This window comes from Vanacampus margaritifer, chromosome 18 (genome assembly GCF_051991255.1).
Source record: "Vanacampus margaritifer isolate UIUO_Vmar chromosome 18, RoL_Vmar_1.0, whole genome shotgun sequence".
In the NCBI taxonomy this organism is placed as follows: Eukaryota; Metazoa; Chordata; class Actinopteri; order Syngnathiformes; family Syngnathidae; genus Vanacampus; species Vanacampus margaritifer.
Genome location: NC_135449.1, coordinates 14,089,952 through 14,100,167, shown reverse-complemented (window position 1 = coordinate 14,100,167; position 10,216 = coordinate 14,089,952).

Here is a 10,216-nt window from a genome sequence, read left to right as displayed (position 1 = left end):
CCAGAGCTGGGAAATTGCTCGGTTGCCTTCACCACTTCTATTCTGTGATGGTGCTTCGTTCCTTTCACAGCACAGAAACAAGATGGCTTTGACACACTGTCTAAAAGGGGCTATAATTTTAAAGATAGGCCACCCTTGCTGCATCGTGACAACCGCCAGGCCTCTGCACCATCTGGGGTGGACTAATCCTTCAACATTAAATATAACCAAACCGTGGAAACCGTATATACATACATACAAATTACAAAAACAATAGTACAGGTATATGTATTAAATCAATCTTGTTTAATTGTGTACTCGGACCCCTGATGCAACTCTTTGCACTGTGAATCAGGCTTGCCTCCCACAAAATCAACCAAAACCCCAAAGACTAACTCAAACCAGCTGCCAGAAACATTCAACAGTGGGTTTTAGTACCTTTAAGCAGGCACTGTAAGCGGTCCTCTGATCTCACTTGGAACAGAAGCAAGGAGATCCCCAAGAAAGCAAACATTTTACCAAAGCAAACTCGCATTGGGTATATGATTCCGAATTATTAGTTGATGTTCTTGTCTGGAAATGTTCAGATTTCACCTGAACTCCCTAATGTAATTGGATTATCTTTTAATAATGCATAATAAAGTCATTTATTGATGACAGAATTCCCATTAGACGTACGTACATGGAGCAGATATATTCATAACAAAAGCATATTTACATTTTTTTTCCATGCATGAAATCAGATTTATGAATGTGATAATCAGTGTTTGCTCACACCAATAAGGTTCAACTGTTCAACTCTTAAATTCACTTGACAGAAATTCAGTTCATTTTGACAACGATACAATGTTTATTCTAATTTCTCCCTATAAATGATATGATGTGTACAAGTTCTAGCTTTTACTTGAGATCCCCTGGGAGGAATTTGAGACACACAAATTAAATTGTTTACTTTTTTAACAAGAGCGAGATCAGTTTTCATGCATTCCACACATTACATGAATATTTCATTTGTACAAGCAGCGTTCAAAGCAGATTTCAATATGTCATGGTGTGAGACATACATGGAACAGAGGAGCCTTAGCATTGCTAGTCCTATAAGATTCTCTAAATGTGCTTCACATTTCCAATAAACTGTTTCTCAACACATTAGCTTATGCCGTTAAAGCCGAGTTTGTTTGTTGACAATATCCAAATTGGATAAACAGTATTAAAGAATTATGTTACGTATCACTGTGTACTTGTGCCTCAGTTTTTGGAACAGGCCAATATACTAAGGAAAGAGCATAACTTTTTTGTTGCAATTGTTTATTGTAGACACTGTGGTGATGTCAAAATTAGTGTGTTAACTTTGAGTTAATTTAAAGTTCCTTTAACGCCACAATTTTTATTTTTTTTTTTACGTGCGATTAATGACCGCCCCTTCCTTGGAAAGCCTGCACTGGGGGAATTCCATTTACAAAGCAGCAGACACGTCCATGTCAAAATTTAGCAGTTATTACTTTAATAATAATACATATATTTGTGGAGACTGGGGTTAAGTTTGATTTTACAATTTAAAAAATGTGCAGAATTTCACAAGTTACTTCATGTTCAAGATTAGAAGCCCTTATTAAGGTGAAAAGAAAATGCACCAACGTCTTACAAATGCAATTATGCCATCTAGTGGCAGAAAAATGACCAACACAAAACAATATCACACTCTTTTTTTGCAGTAAAACACATCTTTTTAATTTTTACTCAATTAAATGAATTATTATGAAATTACTGCATCACTGACTAAAAGATGCAGCCACATTTCTATTGGTTTAACATTTTTCCCCACTTTTATGTTAACAAGAGTATGAAAGCTTGGGAAAAGTATTTTATTGTACATTTAGAACAGATATAAAATTTGCGATTAATCGTGAGTTAACTATTAAAGTCACACAATTAATTAAAATTACAATTTGTAATCAAGTGGCACATCTAAGACACTGGCAGTGCAACAATATACTCTCTTTGGAGACAGTTGCTGTTTTCTCTGAAATGCATTTGACCGCTAGACAGGGTTCACAAAAGGTCCAAATCCAATCAAATATTTAAAATGCATTCTCTCCCACAAATGATATGTAGCGCGTTCAAAAGCCCTCAACTGAAAAACCTTCCATCAAGTTTGCCTTCAAAGTGCCGCCATCCAACGGAGGAAAATCCAAAACAAAAAAAAAATCCAAAGAGTGTCTTTAATACATCAAATCAGTTTGGTGTAAATTGTCTCTCGGCCAACGCAAATAATACACGGTTTCTTTTAAATCAAGAAGGACGTGTTGGGACAGCCAGCCAGGGTGCAGACACTACAGAAGGGAAAACTAAATTACGATGCCTTTCTCCTCTGACTTGTAGTTTCAGGACTGAAGAGAAACATTGCAAATCCCCAGATGTTTGAGTGTGCAACTGAAGTTATTGGTATTTTGCTAGTTCCCAAACCTTTTAACACAATCTATCAATTCAATATTATGATGAACTTAAACTTTTTTAAATGTGAAAGAGTCAGACACATAACAGAGTGGTGAGCTTAGTCCTCTTTGAAAATGTTAAACAGACTTTATTCAACTTGGACAGGTCACATTTTAACACATAAATACAAATAAACTTAATCATGAGTATCAATCTATCAGTTGCTTCATTGTGAGTTCAAACACAGGTCCATCTTGCTGGATGAGCTGAATGCGTTCAGATGAACACAGAAGAAATATGTTATTTACCAGAAGTGGGCATTCTGTCAATATTGACGGAAGGTCTGACATCATTCCGTTTTTCCTGATTTTTATTTTTTAAAATTTTTAACAATTATTTTTCATTTCAGTTTTATTGAATGATTTTTAATCTGTTTTTTTTAAATATTTTTTCCTTTTTCATTTTTTTTATATGTCATAAAAACTAACAGAAAATGAAAGTATTTGTTTAAAACTGTTTTTTATTTTATTTTATTTTTTAAACAGAATGATTGATATTGGGTTCCTTTCAGATTCCGAGATGGGCTGGCTATTTAGCAATTGTCTGTGATGAAATAAGACATCTGCCATGCGCTGCAAGGGCCATTAAGTTGCGCCACCTTTGGGACAAGTGTGCGCCATCATGCTGATTTTTTTCAGTGAGCGCATAGTGGTGAAGGAAATGATCTATCCCTCCGAGTAAACTGTAAACAGCCTAATGACATGTGGCAATATAAAATGGCAAATTCAAATAAACATCAGTGTGTCTGTTTGGAGGCACTGCTGGTACAATTGGCCAAACACTGGGCATTTGAGTAATCATTACTAGTCATAACTCAGCACACTGGAGATGTTAAATAAACAGTATACTTCGGTAAGGCATATACAACAAGGCCAACATTTACTTTAGTCGTATCACAGGAATCTGTGAGGTAAAGGACACTCACCAGCCACGCCAGAAAGAGCATCTTATAATGTCTTTTCGTGAACAGTAGGGCCTTTGCCTAAAAAGTCCTATTGTACGCCTTGGTGGCCTCGACCAAGATTTGTGAATGTTGCGTGACATAACAAGACACCCAAATTGTTTTGAAAACTTCAAAACTTACCAGTCTGATTTACATTTGTAACTCAGAAATGCTCAACAGAACACATTGTATGAAAGCTTTGTTCCAGGGATGTTTTACAAGCTGCATTTCAGTGTTGACCTTGAGAAGAAGAGGGGAAAAAAAGCCAGCTCCTTTAAAAGGACTGGAAATAAACAAAAGTCAGTATGGTTGTTGTTAGCTCACTTCTATCAGCATTGTTTTTATGCTTTACTGTACACAAATCTTTTTTCTTATTTTTTTTTGTGTAGCCAATGTTGTAAGTTTAAACAGCACGTACAGAACTGACCACCTGGGGGAGCTCCTCCCCTGCTGGAGTTTGGGCATGTGCCTTCCATCATCCCTCTAGGTCATCACAGTGGGTTATGGGCTGCCCTGCTGGGGGGTAATAATAATGTTCCGTGGTTCTGGCCTCTTTGGTACATGGTGTTCTATCTGCCAAATGTCTGCTTGACAACTGTGGGCCTTGAGGGTGAGCTTAGCATGTGCTCCTATTAGTGAACAATCCTCCCCTTGAAGGCTCTCCTCAAATAGCAGGTCAGCATCAAACACGAAGGCACCTTTCAAAGAGATGGTTTTGCTGTACTTTGACAAATTTTCTTAGATGAGAGGGTCAACATGTTTGAAACATTTCTCATTTAATTAATCTCAATTGTGAACAGATTTTCACATGCAATACTGGACTGGCTCAAGACATCAGAGTAAAACAAAGGAAATCACAATAAAAGCAAATACATAACAAACTGTACAATTAAGATACAGTTACATGTTTGCATAATAAATTAAACTACACGTACATGGTGAATAAAAGGTTGTTAAATTCACTCCCAGCCATTTTCACTGAAGCAACCCGCTTCGCTCCCGGCTGGTTTACTGGATTTTGACTGATTTTGCAAGGCCCACAGAATATTGTGTTCTATTGCTATAAAAAACATGGAACCTACCAAAAGAAAGATTAAAGTCTCTTCTTTCATCAGAAAAAAAAGTATATTTATATCCGTTTCTGTTTTTCAGCAATTAGCATTAGAATATAGCTAGGTTCCATCATTATTCACAAATCTGTTTAGAACTTTGGGGAAAATAGTTTTTTTGCAACATGGCCCTGGTTGATCTCTTATACTCAGCTTTTTTGTAATAACTACCATTGCTTAGCGTCCTCTTAAGGTCAGAGGCGGCATCAAACCTTTCTGCATGTTCTAGCATAATTTTTTATATATATTTTTAAACATATAAATATGTTTTTGGGACCATGGCAATGTTTAAAATAGAACGTTTTTACACGTTTTTTTTTTGGGAGCAAATGAGTTTGCCAAAAATAGTGCTGTTGACTTTGGAAAGAAGAGATTAAATAAACTGCTGGAATGGATAATGCAGGTGGTGGTGTGCATGGTGATCAGAGAGCGAAGATAGGGTGCTGTCAATGAGTATTAATCACTTTGACGACTTTGATGATTAAATGGTAGAAATTCTGATACAGCTGTTTCAACGCATCTCATTAAATTACTCTAATTTGGTTGAGGCCATCAAAGTATTTTCAACAAACACCAATAAAACCAAAGATGCAAAGCAATGATGTTAAATTATTAGAAACAAAATAAGACAAAAAAAAAGTTAAATAATTGAAAAGTGATTAATGTCAAAATAATTAGCAATCAGAATTTACTAGTTGCAATATGTATGCCAAGTAAATAAATAGTTCGTGCTAAATAAGACATGCAAAGCATCACATAGCAGTATGTATATGTCATTCAGCCAGTCCTATTCTCGCTATTTCTAACCCAATATCCTGTTTCAGAGAGCATGAGTCTGCAGCATATTTACTTTGGCCCCTTACCAAGTTGCTGAAGTATGAAAATTACCCATCAAGTAATAACATCCAGTTCTTTAAAAGCCATCAGCGTTCCTTTAACAGAACTCTGCATGGCGGCGAGGCCAGACCAGACTGGCAGAACATGACTTCCACATCCACCGCCGCCACAAACCACAAGCTCCTCAAATCAAAAACCCCTTTACACCCTTCACCCTAATGATCAACAAAGGGGGGGGGGGGGGAATAATTTCGAACCGAAAGAAAGATAAGTGACCTCAGGTTTGCTATACAGTAATCAAGACATGAATTTTAAGAAACAATTGCCAAGAACCAAGGTTATTTTAGTTACCAAAACTAATGAAATAACTAAAACTAAATTGCAAAAAACATTTTCATCAACAAAATAAAATGAAAATGAAAATGCTTTTTAAAAAACGAAAACTACCTGAAACTACATTTTACATTTACAAAACTAAAATTAACTATAATTATAGCAAAAATGTTCTTTTAGTCTTTGGAAATTTATTTAATACATGAGCCTTTGGGGTTGATTTTAATTGTGATTTTAAGTACATTTATTTTAATATTAACCGGAATAAGGACGTTTGAAAGTGTGTCACACAGAAGTGACCTCATCTAGCAGCAGCCAATAGAAAAGGACCTTGAGATGACGTCACTCCAAAATGCAACGCTAGGTAAGAATTTATTTGAAGAAGAATTTTTGCGGGAGAATTTAATATTCTCAGGAATATCCGAGAATACCTCTGACAATCCAGAGGTTGAGATAAAAAAATTTATGACGACGTCGTTAAAAATTCCTCAGTAGTCGGTAAATAACATCTCTTTTCGCCAGGTACATCGGCTTGGAGCCCCTAGGGGCAACAGACCCCGTCCTATTATCGCCAAGTTTGAGCATTTTAAACAGAAAGAATTTGTTAAAAGTAAAGGACGGGAGCTTAAAGGGACCTCATTTGGAATGAACGACCAATTCCCGAGAGAGATTAATGAGCGGCGAAAGGTACTGTTTCCTATAATGAAACAAAATAGGCAGGAGGGTAAACGGACTGCGATGGTCGTCGATAAACTATACATCGATGGCCAACTATTACGGAACCCCAACTCCACTCCCTGGCTGTTCTAAATGGCATTGGTGGAACTAAACTTTGTTTGATCATTAGATGTATACATATACTGTATATGTGGTTATAAAACCTTACATATGAATACTCATTATGTTTAGGCGATATTATAAATATATTATTAAATACATAATTATATCTAAAGTATATTTAAACAAAAATCTCGCTTAAGTTACCAGTTATTGGTGTATTTTTATGTTTAATCCCCAGTTAACTTCCTTTACTTTTACCTCCCTACCTGTTTTTTCACTGTTATATTTACTTACTCGTTACCTCATATTTTACACAAATTACATAAACCACCTAACCACTTTGATTCTATCCTATAACATACTAATACTGACAAATGGCCTATGCAGTTATATACACAGGACTGAGTCTATATTGTTTGTATACATAAATTAGTTCTGGTTTCCTGGAATGTTTGTGGCGCTCGCTCAGAAGCAAAAAGAATAAAAACTTTAGACCATCTCTTAAAATTAAAAGCAGATATTTGCCTCCTACAAGAAACCCACCTACAAAAATCTGAAGAAAAATTACTTATTGATAAGAATTTTAGCCAAGCGTACTCTGCCCCTTATAATAGTAGACAAAGAGGAGTCTGTATACTCATACATAAGAATTTACTCTTTACTTTAAATAATACAATAACAGACCCAGAGGGCCGATACATTATTATTCAGGTGACTATATTTAATAAAATATATACACTTGGTAATTTATATGCCCCTAATAATGATGATCCGGCCTTTTTCCATGAATTTTTCTCTCAGCTGTTTGATTTAGCAGCGAACTCTACTATTATTATTGGAGGAGACTTTAACACAGTCTTAAATCCATTAATTGACCGTTCTAATAATACAACATGTAGACGATTAGAATCTACTAAAGTAATAGGGGAATATATGGATGACTTTGGCCTCGTCGACAGCTGGAGACTTAAAAACCCAAATAAGAAGGAATTTACCTTCTTTTCCGCTGTGCACCGGTCTTTTTCAAGAATTGATTATTTTCTTACAAATAACTCTATTGCTGATAAAACTGTTACAAAAATACATCCTATTATTATTAGCGACCATGCACCAGTCTCCCATTCCCTACAAGTTGATTATACCTTTAAACCACCACCGACATGGCGGTTTAACATCTCACTGCTAAACGACGCAGAGTTTGACAAAATTATAAGAAAAGAATGGGCAGACTTTTTGGAAATAAATGACTCTCCAGACCTATCGCCATCTCTTCTATGGGAAACTGGGAAAGCAGTAATTAGAGGTAAAATTATATCATATTCATCTTATAAAAAGAAACAGGATCAAAAATCAGAAAAAGACTTGGAAGATAAAATTAAACAACTGACGGATGAGTACGCAATAAACCCAAATAACCAAATATGGACTGACTTACAAAATACAAAAATACAGTTAGACGATATGCTAACTAAAAAGACAGAATTTATAATACAACAATTGAGATATAACAACTTTGAATATAATAACAAATCAGGTAAATTTCTTGCAAACCAACTTCAACGCAATCGGGAAAAGTCTCTTATAACGGCGATTAAAGGGACAACTGGTGAATGCACACAATCACCAGAACAAATTAATCACATTTTTTATAACTATTATCGTAACCTATACTTAGAAACTAACAAGCCTAACCCTGAGCATATTGAGGCATTCCTCAGTAGCTTAAATATACCTCAGTTAACTACTGAATATAAAGACATGTTAGATGCGCCACTTACTATAAACGAGTTGTACAGTGTTCTAGATAGTATGCCTAATGGCAAAGCACCTGGCCCGGATGGTTATCCGGCTATATTTTTTAAGCACTTCTGGTTAATGCTTGCTCCACTATTCTTAAGAGTAGTAACAGAAATTAAAACTAAGGGTTACATGCGCCCACACATGAATACAGCAGCAATTAAACTTTTATTAAAGCCAGAAAAAGACCCCACCCTTCCATCAAGTTACCGTCCGATTTCACTAATTAATATTGATATTAAAATTATCACTAAGGCTTTCACATCTAGACTAGAAACAGTAATCTCGACAATTATTCATAGCGACCAAACAGGCTTTATTAAAGATCGGCACTCTACTAATAATATTAGGAGACTCTTTAACCTTATTAGCATGTCACAGCGGCATGATAAAAAGGCAGTTATTATATCATTGGATGCAGAAAAAGCTTTCGACAAAGTTAACTGGTCCTTCCTCTTTGCTGTTTTAAATAAATTTGGCTTTGGGAAATCATTTATCCACTGGGTATCAGTATTATATGATTCTCCAAAAGCTACAGTTACTACTAATGGGATTATATCTCAGAGCTTTACTTTACAGAGAGGCACAAGACAGGGATGCCCACTATCCCCTTTATTATTTGCAATATTTATTGAGCCACTTGCATTAGCCATACGCCAGGAAAGAAGGATTCAAGGAATTCACTCTGGGGTAACAGAACATAAAATTAATCTATATGCCGATGACATCTTACTTTATTTAGAAAAGCCGGCTACTTCGCTAGGGGAAGTATTTAATTTAATAAATTCATGGAACCCTGCAAGCCAGGACCTACACTACTCATTTCCTATAGGTAATTTAAAATACTTAGGCATAAAAATCTCACCTAAATTAACTGATTTAATTCATTTAAACTTTTCTCCACTTCTGGATAACATTTATAGTGATTTGGAGCGCTGGAATAATCTTCCTATTTCTCTAATAGGACGAATAGCCACCATTAAAATGAAAGTTTCACCTAAAATAAACTATTTTTTCTCAATGATTCCATTTAAACCTACGGCTAAATGGTTCCAGTTGTTGGACTCAGCCGTAACAAAATTTTACTGGAATAAAAAAAAAGCAAAGATTAGTCTATCTACTCTTCAGAAAAGCGAATCCAAAGGTGGTCTAGAGGCACCAAATTTTATGTACTACTATATAGCTAACCAGCTACAATATATCGTTCTATGGGCACAACCCAACAGAGACACTAACTGTTGGTTGGAACTAGAACAGAAGGATTGTAATAACCTCAGACTTCGAGATTTACTCTTTATTACAACATCGATTAAGCGTCATAATTGTTTTAAAAACCCAATAATTTCCGCCACCGTGACTGACTGGTGGAAGGCAATAGAATTGACAAAAGCCCAAGTGGAGCCCTGTGGACTTTCTCCCCTATGGCATAACCCCGACTTTCAACTTAACAACCAACCGTTTCATTTAGCTGTGTGGGAGCAGAAAGGAATTACACATCTCCACCATCTCTTCTCAGATAATATGTTTATATCATATACATCCTTGCTCCAAAAATACAATATAAAAAACGGAAATTTTTTACATTATCTACAAGTTAAAAATATGATAAAGAAAAAAATTCCAACACTTCGGGGTACGCTCCAACCGCCTGTTTTAGCTAAAGATATTAACAAGCTTTCTCCGACAACAACAAAAAAACTTTCAAAAATATATAAGTTACTTTCATATACTGATAAAATGTCTTTACCCATCTCGAAATGGGAGACAGACTTGTCTATAGCACCGGAACCTGACTTTTGGATTCAAGTTTGTGAAAACGCATTTAAAATGACAAAACACACAAATTTACAACTTATCCAATATAAAATTATTCACAGAACATACATTACTCAATATATGATGAAGAAAATGGGACTCTCAGACTCCGACATTTGTCTCCAAT